We start from the raw sequence: 13090 nt of genomic DNA on the forward strand, positions 1-13090 counted from the left end.
TCGTCTCCTTTCAGCTTTTCAAATCCAACGTGCTGGAGAAATGTGCCCCTCTCCCCGCTGCCCTAGGTGGCTTTCAGTCATCTCAGGTGCACTCACCCTTGAGCTCCCCCTTCTGGAATGTTCTCCTGCAGCCTGGTCTGCATAACTTTTGCTTATGAAAATGCAGAGAGCGCATCCCGTCCTCTGTTATAGTAGTTAAATCTCATCATCCCCCTGGGAGAGGGAGTCTGCTGTTCAGGGAAGTCTGCAGGCCCCATACACCAGCACCAGACACACTGGACACGCCGGCCAGAGGACGGGTGCTGCGGCCCCTCATCCTGCAGGTGCTGCCCGTCCGTCTGCCGGCCCCTCTCTGTGGCTGCATTCAGCTCGCCCACGTGGTCGGAACAGTTTCTGCTTAGCCTTCCTAGCTTTATTCTCCTGAGCTCTCTGCTCTGCGCTCTTCCTTTCCCAGGTGAGTGTTCTGGTTCCGAGGTTGCAGCATCTTGTCTCAGGGTGCCTTTCTAGTGCTGGCCCCTCCAGGCTGTTCCCCACATTCCTGTCTCTGCTAGCTATGGTCTCTCCTGGGGAGGTCGGGCCTATTGAGACCCCTGCTCTGTGTGGGGGAGTCTGCCATGGAGTGATGGGGCTGGGAGAGGGCCATTTTTCTGGGGAAAGCCCCCAGTCTGTGTGCAAGGGCATAGGTGTGCTGGTGGGGTCTGGCTGCACTTGCATCCTGGACTGAACCCCTGTGCACCTGCTCTCTGATTGGTGCCCTCTTGATGTGGATCCTCCAGAAAATGGACTCCAGGTTCCCTGGGGGCAGAAGGAGGGAGATGGGACTGGGGGTTCCAGCCATTCACTCATGATGTCAGCCAGTGCCGACCCCTCCTCGGGAGCTGGGCCCACCATGTGCTTTCCTCCATGGTGTCCACGTCCTGTCTGTCAGGGCCTGGGCAGCCTTACGCACCATCACGTGCTCTGTCCGCTGGTCCCCGCTGGCCTGTGTCCATCATGGCCCCTCCCTCGTCACTGTGCTGTTACGACCCCACACGCGCACCCCCCACCAGAACCAGCTGAAACCAGATTGTGTGTGAAATAGGTGGGTGGTGTATTCAGATTTGTAGGGGGTGGGGGACGTGAGGACATTTGGGTTCTGGTGCGTGTCAGTGATCAGAAATTTGAGTGTACGTGGGGTCATCTGAGGCTGTGCTGGCAGATGGGCCTGGGGCTGTGGGCTCTTATCTCTGGAGTCCGTGGCCAGAGAGCTCAGGATGTCACTGGTGGAGGGCTGTGGGGTCCTCATCAAGGGGCCGAGGTGGTGGAGTTGGGTCCCAGATGTCACTAGCCAAGGGGTATGTGGAGCTTGGACTGTGTTATGACCTCGCTCATGAGGGTACCCAGGAGTTGCTGAGGATTTCCACTCTTATCTGTGCTGGGTGCCTTCTGGATAGCGACACACTCGCCGCTCAACCAGCAGATGACCCCATGTTCCTACTCCAGCAAGGTTGGCTTCCTCACCTCAGACTCATGCTTCAACTCCTGAGTGTATCTGCACCTTGTACCTGAGAGTATGTCTAGGACATGCTTGAGAGTATCTATACCACACATCATTGTGTCTGTACCACACACCAGAGTGTGCCTATACCTCACACCTGAGTGTATCTGCACCTTATACCTGAGAGTATGTCTAGGACATGCTTGAGAATATGTACGCCACACATCAGTGTGTCTGTACCACATACCAGTGTCTATACCTCACACCTGAGTGTACCTGTACCTCACACCTGAGAGTACACACCTGAGTGTGGAGTAGCAGTGAGACTGTAAGGCTTAACATTCAGAGCTGTAACTACTGATGAAAGAAGTTGGTCACTGAGGAAGGACTGTGCTTGGACTCATGATGTGAGTTGGGCTGGAACAAGGTATGGACTGACTTTGAGGACAGACGATTCTCTCAGGAATTCGGGAGTCAAGGGTCTTGTCCCAGTGGAGACAGATGGGGAAGTGGGCTCCAGGGCCACGGGCATGAAGTGGGGACTTCAGCTCTCTGGAGGGGCTGGGATGGCAGGTGGGCTTACAAGGTGGGGGGGGGGGTTTGCTGGGGAGGCCAGTTCCAACACAAAGGGAAGTGGGGCTCCCTGTCCCCAGCCACCCACGCTGCCCAGCGCAGACCCCTGTGCTCAGGCTGTGTAGGGGGGCAGCCGATGCTTCCCCAGGATGGCAGAGGGGGGTAAGGAGGTCCTGCAGGGAAATGCCCAGACAAACCGGCGACCCCGGGCTCTGGCCACATGGAGGCAGTGTGGTCACGCCCCAGAGGGACGCCAGGGCAGCAGCGGTGGCCTTAGACGTGGCTTGCTCTGCAATCGAGCCGCACTGGGTGGGATGGGCCAGTGCAGGAAGGAGGAGGCTCCCAGAGAAGCAGCCCTGGAATGCTGTGTCTGCCCCGGCTCTCTCCTCATCCACTGGTCCCCTCTCCCCTGGTCCTTCATCTCCTGAACCCTCTTTCTCTGGGTGTCAGGAAATGACTGGGGTGGGAATGGTATCAGAGGTCAAGCATGGAGAGGGGGTGGTGTCAAAGGTCATGAGTGGGTTAGGGGAGTTGTAAGGTGGGTGGGGAGGAGTCAGAGGTCGTGGGGTGGGGATGGTGTCAGGTTGTGGGTGGGGTGGGGGTGCTGTCAGGGGTTGTGGTGGTGGGAGAAAGAAAACAGTCATTGAACGGATAACTGCCTGTGAGCTTCAGAGAGCATCAGGCCCTGCTGTTGGTCATGGCCTGCCCCAGAGGGGTCAGCGTGCCACCCGTCTGCCTCTGAGGATGGGGACCAGGCAGCGCCCAGCCTGCCTGGTGAAGGGAAGGGCATGGAGGGGGCGGCATGGGAGGCAGAGCCGGGAGCAGTGGGGGTCACTGCCCCTCTGGCTGTGAAGAGCAGCTTTGCCCTCCGCACTTTGGGAGTGGCCGTCATTGCAACAGCCTTGAGCACCTCCTGCGTGTCTGTCCTTTGTGAGCTGAGTCACAGCTCCTGTGGCTGTGGAGTGGCCAGGACCACATCCGGGACACAGGTGTGGGTGTGTCCAGGGCTGGGTGTGGCGCCTCGGGGGGTTTTCTGTCCTTCCCAAACTGTCATCCTTGCCAGGTGCTGGCCTCCTCACATGCAGGGTCCTGGGAGGACAAGTGACCCCAGGAGAAAAGGGAAGCTTGGGTGGGAGTGGCATGGCACCTCTGTTTCCAGGGTCCTGACATGGAGGGAGAGAGCAGGTGAGAGGGTGCTGGGGACGAGGCCTCCTGAGCAGCTGCGCTTGCACCTTTGTGGTCGTGGTGGTGGGGGAGACACAGGGTCACCCGGACACCCTGTCTGAACAGGATGCAGCAGGGGCAGATGAACTGCGAGCTCATGGGACACTGCCTGGGAGGCAGGGGTAACCTTCCTTCTGGTGGGATTTGGGGACTCTACGACTCCCCACACCAGGGCTCTGCTGGCTGAGTCCCTGGGACTTTACGGGTGGTGCCTCCTTAGGACAGGTCGTCCTGTTTCTGTTCAGTCCAACTGGCTGCCCAAAGGTCAGCAGAGACCTGAGACCTCAGGGACAAGCACAGGAGACAGCTGGGCGGGGGGGACCGTGGGTTGGCCTGCGGCCATCAAGGGCAGTTGGAGGGAAGGAGGGGCAGGTGACACTTCAGTTTCCTTCTGTACCTTGGGTAGGGCAGCTTCACCTGCCCTTGTGGCATCCTGGGAAATAGCAGTGAGGAGGCTTCTCTTTCCAGTTGGTTCTGGTGGGATGGGGTGGGCAGGGTGGGACTCGTGCCTGCCCGGAGATATTTGTGGTGCTGTCTTCCCATGCAGGGGGACTGCTGGTTCTTCCTAGAACGCTCTAAGTGTTCAAGGAGGGTCTGCAGAGCCCACATGCTCAGGGCACCACCCAGGTATGCCTGCCTGTCCACATCGCCGGGTCTGAGGTTCCCTCAATAGGCCTGGCCTTGATGCAGAGACCCACCTCACCTCTGCCACTCCAAGTACCCACCGCCACTGCCACATTACACCCATGATTACTTATTTTCTTTAACAGATCACAAAAGTGCTGTATGCTTCTTGCAAAAATGTGCAGGAATTATGAACATTCTAAAAAGTAAAAAGAATAAAAGCTCACCCGTAACTCAGTTATCCAACCAAACATTTTCTGTGTACAATTCACTTTTCAAAAATTGGATCAAGATATAACTAATGATTTTTTTTAATACAGCAATGTAGTAAAAAAAATAGTAGAAAACCATTTGCTCAACCAACAGTTCTGAGCCTCTGCGGAGGACCGCGAAGGGAACAGGGTGGACCCCACGACTTCACCTGCTGGACCCACAAGCAGTAAGGACATGCCTTTGATCCAGGGACCCAGGGACGGGGCGCGGGCCCCGTGAGTCTCTGGGGAAGCCAGTGCCAAGGCCCGACTCCAAGGACCCGGGGAGGAGGGTGTGAGAGGGTCGTCGGGGAGAGGGGACGGGAGTGAGGCCTTGGCTGTGAGGGTGGGAGCTGGCGCTGGAGCCCGACAGAGCATCCCCGGGGACCACCCACCGGGAACGGGGTGTGGGGACCCGCGGCCCTACGGGCCAGGGTCTGGGGGGCCCTGGACATTGGTCTGAGACTCAGGATGTGAGGCCAGGATCGGGGCTGTCAGGAGAGTGGGGGGCGGAGGTCCCCGAGGGTGATCCTGCAAAGTCAGGATCGGACAGAGAGGAGGGGCCGAGGCCCACGGGGGAGGGGGAGAGGAGAAAGTGCAGCCCGAGGGGTCGGAGGGGACCGGCGCGAGCGCTCGGGGCCCGGGGACGAGGGCGAGGGGAGGGCCACGCGGGGTCCGGGTGCCCCTGCGATGTCCCTGACCGGGGACGTCTCCCCAGCGACCCTGCGGTGCCTGCGCACTTCTAGTTCCTGAGAAGGTCAGGGTCAAAAAGTAACATTAATGTTTCAGTTTGTAACAGCTTTTAGTCCTTTTGAATCTCGGAACGACCCTGTGGAGCAGGAGGGGACACGTATCCCACAGTCCCCATAGGGTCGCGTCGGTCGCCGTCCGCAGTGCAGGTGTAGGGGAGAGAGCAGAGTCTGAGGCTCCGATCCGGGGCACTGGGGCCTAGAGGAGCGCGGGGCGACCCCAGCCCGGCGCGCACAGACCCCGGGAGGCCCGAGGGGCGACCCCAGCCCGGCGCGCACGACCCCGGGAGGCCCGAGGGGCGACCCCAGCCCGGCGCGCACGACCCCGGGGAGGCCCGAGGGCCGCGGGTCGAGGATGCGCGCGGGCGCCCCCTGCAGCCTCCCTGTCGGGTCGGGTCTGGCCGGGCCGGGCGGGGCGGGGCGGGGCGGGCGCGGCGGGCTCGTGCCGGGGTGGGGCCGTCTTTCCGCGCCCGCCCCGCCGCGGGTCCCCGAGATGCGGGCGCCGGCGGCCGCGCCGCGCAGCTGCTGGCTCGGGCGGGCAGAGCCTCCGCGCCCCGCCGGCCCTGGGTAAGTGCCCTTGGCGGGCTCCGCCGGCTCCCGCGCCTCGTGCCGCGCGCGGTGGGCGCCCCCGGGGCGGGACCCTTCTTCCACCCGTGCTCTCGTGGCCGGGCCCCGGGGTCCGACTGGAGGCTTTTCACTTAGAAACAGGACCCGGGGAGGCTGGTCCGCCTGCTTCGTCCTTGCGACCGCGAGGTCGTCGGTCCCCGGTCCCCAGTCTCCGCGTCCCGTGTGCCCCGTTCCCGCCGTGTGGGTGGCACCCCGTGCCGCGCTGGGGACCTGGGCTGACTGCCCTTTGCCCTAGGCCCGGTTTCCTCCAGAAGCGTCTGGGCAGATGCCGGCAGGAGCTTCCGACGCCCCGAGCCCTCCCGGCGCCGCGGAGGGCCCTAGTTCCGGGAAGGCGCTCCGTTTCACTTAGTGACACCTCCCCCAAATTCCAGACCGTGGACACTTGAGAGGGGCACGCGGAACCCAGTGCTGTTGGAAGTCTGAGTGGCGCAGACCCCTGGCCGCCTGGGTGTTGCTGCTGTGATCCGTATTGGGGAGGGTGTTGCCCCGGGACAGGTGAGTGGCCGGTGCCACCCCAGCCCCCACCCCTGACCCCTGTATCTGGGCGGTCAGAGGCCTTGGGCAGCTCCTGCCTACGGTTCCTTCTCGAAGGCCTCTGTTTCCCGGCTGGTTCGAGGCTGGAACTGGAGGGACCTGGAGACATCTCGACTCTGCAGGCATCCAGCGGCCTGTCCAGCTGTGGCCGCCCCAGGTGCTGTCATGAGGACCGAGGGGCTCACCTCCAGCACCTCTCTGTGACCAGCCACAGGCTCTGGTCCGTGAGGGGCTTGCAGAAGGGTGTGTGTGTGAGTGCCCCTGCGTATCTGTCCCCCAGAGCTCTGGGTACTTGACAGTGTAACCGGCTTTCTTCCCCTGGTCTCTTCAGAGGCCTGACCCGCATTCGGGGACTCTCCAGGCAGCCTCTGTCAGAGGCCAGCTCCTGAGCCTGGTCTGCCTTTCTGCTGATGTATGCAGTGAGGTCTCGAGCCTTGCTTCTGTGTCACATGGGGGTCTAAGGACCATGGCCTGCCATTGGCCAGAGATCCTGCAGCGATGCACAGAGACTTTCTGCCCCTTGCCTGTGACACCCCCCGTGGGCAGGTGGGTGGCCAGGTCCAGCCTCTGAGCCTGCAGGGCTGTGCCACCTAGCCCAGGCCTCGCAGCAGCCCTGGGTTGGCAGTTACCACCCATTTTGCAGATGAAGACATCATCATCTTATAGCAAGTGGCCAGTGGAGTTTGGACTCCAGCCGAGTGCATCATTTCCATCCTGCACGCAGCAGTGACTCCATGTGGTCCCAGAGTCATTGAAAAACGCAGGAGTAGGAACAAGGCTAGAAGGATGTCCCCTGATGTGGACAGCAGGTAGATGCTGCTGCCTGGGGAGTGGTTTTTATTCTTGTTCTTTGCTTATCTGCTTTTTTTTTTTTAAAGATGACCAGTAAGGGGATCTTAACTCTTGACTTGGTGTTGTCAGCACCATACTCTCCCAAGTGAGCCACAGGCCGGCCCTTTCTGCATTTTCTGAACTGAACAGATATTACTTCACAGGAGAAAGTTTTTTACAAGAAATCAGATTTCTTGGAGAAATGCAGTCAGCTCACAGCCTAGCCGGTGGGAAGCCCACAGACCATCTGGGCAGACTCTGTCATGCGGTGTGGGGCTTACCTATGAGCGGCACCAGGTGTCCGGCGAGGCCCCACCCATGGCCCGGGCTCAGCCTCTGGCCGCAGGAGGGACCCTGGCTCAGGCCATAAAGAGTCCAGTGGGGACAGCCCCGTGTACAAGGCGTCTTTGACCCGCATCTGAGGCAGAGATGGAAAACTGCGGTCAGTGTGCCAGGGACACTACGTCCTGCCACTGGACAGCATTTCTGGGGGGTTCGGTCCAATTTGATGGAGGTTCTTTCTTTCTGAGGAGCATACATAAGTACTTAGTGAAATGGAACAACCTATCTCAGTAATACCCACCTCCTATTTCTGGGGTACATTGGGCAGGAAACAAGGCACACCTTGAACCCTGAGGCTGGTCATTCGGGGTAGACCGTGGCTGTGGGGAGGGGAACAGCCGGCGGCTCCTTTGACTTAGTCCACACACACCCTCCCCGCAAGGAGGGGAATATCTCCAGAGTATTCACCTTCTCTTGGCACTGAGCTGGAGACACCCAGGAGAACGTCCCAGGCAGCGGATGGTCCCTGTGAGTGGCTGGTGTGTAAGGCTGGGAGTGGGTCACACCACAGAGATCTCAGGCCTCAGTTCCTGCTGCTCGGAAGGGAGTTTCAGATGTAGCAGAAGGAGGGGGATCCACACTGGCCTCCCCCAGAGTCCCCTGCTCCCTCCTTCACCCTCCTGGCCCCAGGCCGTTCCTGTTCTGCACCTTGGGCTCTTTGGGGGATGAGGGTTGGTCAGGCCACTGGTGCCGGGGACAGTGGTCTTCTGGGGCTGGTGTAGGATGACCCCATCTCTTTGACCTTCTTTGACCTTGAGGGGGTTTGAGTGGGTCTGCTGTGTGCCTGGCCCCTCTCTCGGGGTGCTGGGAAACGTCCCTGGCCTGTCCTCCCCCCTGGCTGGGACCAGGCCTGGGTGCGGCTCGGGAGTTTCCTGTTTGAGTCGAAAGGCCTTGCAGCTCAGATGGGATGGCCTTGCACGCTAGCCTCTAGCCACCGAGTGCCCAACCTGATTTCTTGATGAAGTGCACCCAGCAGGCACATGGCCATGACATGGTGGGGTGGGGGGCTTCGAACACCACCACAGGGCTGGGCCCTCTTGAAGCCCCTGTTCCACCTCCTCTACCCACTGGCATCTGTCCCTGCTCCAGCCTGCAGCCACCACGACCCCATCAGCGTTCCCCTGCCCAGCCCTCATCCAGAGTGCTCCTGCTCTCCCCCCTGCTCCGCTGGACCATCCCCACCAGCTTAAAGACCCTCTTTCGACCACAGGCTCCTGCAGCTACGACCATTCCCTGCTGCCCTCTCCGCAGACCTGCCTGCAGACATGTCTGTGCTCATTGCACCAATTTCTCTCCTGCCATTCACTGTCTTTCTTAACACTCCAGAAATTTTATTTGTACTTATATGTAAATTTGTGTTCTGTACTTTTTTATAGAGGTAAAATTCACATAACAAAATTACCCTTTAAAAGTGAACAGTTCAGTGGCATTTAGTATATTGACAAAGTTGTGCGACCCATCACCTCTACCTAGTTCCAAAACATTTCCTCACCCCAAACAGTGCTTACCCCTTTTCCAGACCCTGGCAACCACTAATCTTTCTGTATATGAATTTGCCCATTCTGGGTATATCATGTAAATGGAATCAATTCATGTCCTTTTGTGTGTGGCTTCTGTCACCAAGCATAATGTTTTCAGGATTCATCCACGTTGCAGCATGTGTCAGTGCTTCGTTCCTTTTCATGGTTGAGTAACATTTCATTGTATGGATGGACCACATCTTGTTTATCTGTTCATCAGTTGATGGACATTGATTGGGTTGCTTACGTTTTTTGGCTATTGTGAATAATGATGAACATCTGTGTGCAAGATTCTGTTTCAACGTGTGCTTTCAGTTCTCTTGGGTATACACCTAGCAGTGGCATTGCCAGTCATGTACCAGTTCTGTGTACAACGTTTTGAGGAAACATCACACTGCTTTCCATAGCGATTGCACCTCTTAGGTTCCCACCAGCAAGGCACAAGGGTTCCAGTTTCTCCACATCTCCACAATTATTGTGTCCCATTTTTAAAATGGTGTGATGCAGTATCTCATTGTGGATTTGATTTGCATTTCCCTAATGGTCTATGGTGCTGAGTCTCTTTTCACATGTTGGCCATTTGCGCATCTTTCTGGAGAGATGTCTATTCAATTCCTTGCCCATTTTTTAATTGGGTTGTCCTGTCGAATTGTAAGAGTTCTTTGCATATTCTCAATATACTCGACCCTTATCAGATATTCACATATGATTTGCAAATGTTTTCTCCCATTCTGTGGGTTGTCTTTTCAATTTCTTGATAGTGTCCTTTGAAGCAGAAGTTTTTAATTTTGATGAAGTTCAACTTATCTATTTATTTGTTTATTTTTTCCTTTGTTACTTGTGCTTATTGTGACATATCTAAGAATCCATTGCCAAATTTAAGGTCACTGGCAAATCTGAAGTCATGGGGATTTATCCCTATGTTTTCTTTGGGTGTGTTATAGTTTAGCTCTTATATTTAGGTCTTTAATCAGTTTTGGGTTAAATTTTGTATGGTGTGAAGTAAAGGTCCAGCTGTTTTAGCACATTTGTTGGAGAGAATGTTCTTTCCCCATTGAGGACCTTGGCACCCTTATTGAAAATCAACTGACCATAGTACATCTCTTCGTATGCTGTCTTTTATCTCTCTTTAATGCTTAAAAAAAAAAAATCAATTAAAAAAAACGCCCAAGGGGCCAGCCCATGGCTCACTTGGGAGAGCGTGGTGCTGACAACACCAAGGCCAAGGGTTAAGATCCCCTTACCGGTCATCTAAAAAAAAAAAAACCCAAAACAACTTTTTATTATGGAAATTTTTAAATCTTTTACAAAAGTAGAGAATTTATAATGAGCCCAGTTTATTCATCAGCCAGAATAGATTGTCGGCTGTCAGTATGGGCAGATCTAGTTTCATTTAAACCCCACTCAGCCAACCCCAGACCATTTAGACTCATCTGTCCTCCGTGGGTTATGTAGATGCAAATCCCTAACATGCCATTTCTTTCATATGTGTTTCACTGTGTATCTCTAAAACATGTAGACTTTAAAAAATCAGCTTTTTATATTTTTAACTTAATTTTTTACTTGAATTGGGAAACTTTAACATGAACAAGTGTTAACCACAACAGTGGAGTAACCAAAAAGGTGGTGAGACAACTCTGGAGGGCACCCTAGGGCTGAGGGAGAGTTCCTAAGGAACACACCTGGAAAGGGGCTCCGTCCTCAGAGCTGGGGTTCAGGCCTCATTGGAGAAGGTGCAGTTCATCCCCTGGATGGTGGAGCAGTTTGCTGAGCTCCCCAGCCTCTGGCAGTGGTGGGCAGGAACAGCACTGACAAAACATCAGAAGTGCTGGAACCAGGAGGAGAGGCCCTTCCTCCCACGAGGGCCCTGTAGTGCCCTTCACTGGCAAGTGTGAGATTGTGCTTAAGAGAAGAAATGCTTAAGGGTCCAACCGACTGGCACAGAGCAGGCAAGATGGTGAACGTGGAGCCTCGAGGTGGTAGGTGGACGACTGGCACAGCTTCCAGTGCTGTTCTACTACTTCCTTTGTGCTGTGGGTGCCACACACTCAGTGTCCACACGGGCTGTAAACCCCACAGTACATTGTTGTTGTTATCTCTTAAAGATATTTAAGTAATAAGAAAAAAATCTTGCATATTTACTGATGTAGTTGCCATTTGCTGTGCTTTCTGTCCCACTTGTAGCTCTGGCATCACATTCCTTTGGCCTGGATACTAGCGTTTTTTAGAGTGTGGGTCAGCTGGCAATGAATTCCTTCAGCTTTTGTGTATCAGGAAACTCTTTATCTTGCCTTCATTTTTGAAAGGTGTTTTCACAGTATGTAGAATTCTAGGTTTCGTTTTTTTCAATGCCTTAAAGATGTTCCACTGTCTTCTCACTTGCACCGTTTCTGATGAGGAATCTACTGTCATCCTTATTTTTGTTTCTCTGTACCCAGTGTCTATTTTCTCTGGCTTTTACAATTATTGTATTATCACTGGTTATGAGCAATTGGATTATGATATGCCTTGGCATAATTTTCCCCATGTTTCTTGTGCTTGGGGTTCATGGGACTTCTTGGATCTGTAGGTTTACACTTTTCATTATGTTTGGAAAAAAATTTTGCTATTGTTTCTTAAATTTTTTTCTGTCATCCACTTTCCCATCCTATTCTTTAGGGCTCAGTTACACACATGTTATGCCTCTTGAAATACTTAAGTATTTCATTTTTAATTGGGTGCTATTATAAATGGTACTGGTTTTTAAAAACCTGAATCCCAATTGTTTATTGCTAGTATATAGAAATGCAAGTGTCTTTCGTATATTGTCCTTTTACCCTGTGACCTTATGAACTGGGTAATTAGTCATAGGAGATTAGTTTCAGTAAAAATTTTGGAATTTTCCACATGTACAATTATGTTGTCTGTGAACAGGTAGAGTATTATTTCTTCCTTTCCCAGTTTTATGACCTTTATTTATTTTTCTTAACTTATTGCCTTGGCTAGTACACAAATGAAATGTTTAATGGGAGTGCTGATGCCTTGATTGTGGTCTCAGGGGAAGCTTTCCATCTTTCAGTGTGGGGTGTGATGTTGGCTGTAGGCTTTTTGTAGATTCTCTTTATCAAGTTAATTAAGTTTGACAAGAGGTTTTTTTTAAAAATTATCATAAATGGATTTGGATTTTGTCCAGTCCTTTTTTTGCATGTATTGTGATGATCATATATATTTTCTTCTTTAGCTAATTAATATAGAGAATGACAGTGATTGATGGATATTGAAGCAGCCCTGAATTCCTTGGGTAAATCCTGCTTGGTTGTGATGTGTTATCCTCTTTATATATTACTGGATTCCATTTGCTAATCTTTAATTGAGGATTTTTGTGTCTATGCTCATGAGGAATGTTGGTCTATAGTTTTCTTTTCTTGTAAGGTCTTTGGTTTGGTGTCAGAGTAATGCTGAGCTCATAAATGAGTTGCCAATTTAAATTTTTTTCTTCAGTTTTCTGCCTGAGATTCCATAAATTGGTATTGTTTCTTCTTTAAATTGGTAGAATATCCCTATACTGGCAAGCCACAAAATAAAAATAAAAAATAAATTGGTAGAATATACCAGTGAAATCATCTGGGCCTGGAGTTTTCTTTGTTGGAATAGATATAGGACTATCCAGATTATCTATTTTTTCCTGTGTGAAATTTGGTACTTTGTGTATTTCAAGGAACTCTTTCATTTTATCTAAGTTGCTGAATTTATAGGGATAATATTTGTCTTATTTTGCTTGGGCTACTCTAATGAAATACCATAGACTGGGTGGATAAGCAAAGGGAATGTATTTCTCTCAGTTCTGGAGGCTGGGAAGTCCAAGATCAAGGTGCTGCTTTGGTTTCTGGTGAGGCTCCTCCTGGCTTGCAGGTGGCTGCCTTCTTGCTGTGACCTCACATAGTGGAGAGAGAGCGAGCTCTGGTGTCTCTTCCTCTTCTTATAAGGGCCCCAGTTCCATGGGACCAGGGCTCCACCCTTATGACTCCATCCAATCCTCATCACCTCAGTGACTGAGCCGGGCTCTGGAGCAGAGGGCTGTTTCTCTGCAGGAGTGGGTGGACACTGGGCCCTATGGCCCAGGCTGGGACCTAACACTACCTGCCAAAGGGCAGTGTCACTGGAGAGGCCAAGCTGCAGAGGATGTGAGCATGGCCTGTTCTGTACTCACCACTTGGCCCTGTGGCTTTGAGTGCAGGAGTCACTGCTGGAGGTCAAGCAGCCTCACTGGGTCCTTCCAGCATCTTCCTGCTCGGGCAGACCAGTGCGAGTGGTTCCCACAGGCAGGTGGCCTTGCTCAGATGGCCACCTGCTCCCCCC

The sequence above is a fragment of the Cynocephalus volans genome, chromosome 2 (assembly GCF_027409185.1).
Source record: "Cynocephalus volans isolate mCynVol1 chromosome 2, mCynVol1.pri, whole genome shotgun sequence".
Classification (NCBI taxonomy): Eukaryota; Metazoa; Chordata; class Mammalia; order Dermoptera; family Cynocephalidae; genus Cynocephalus; species Cynocephalus volans.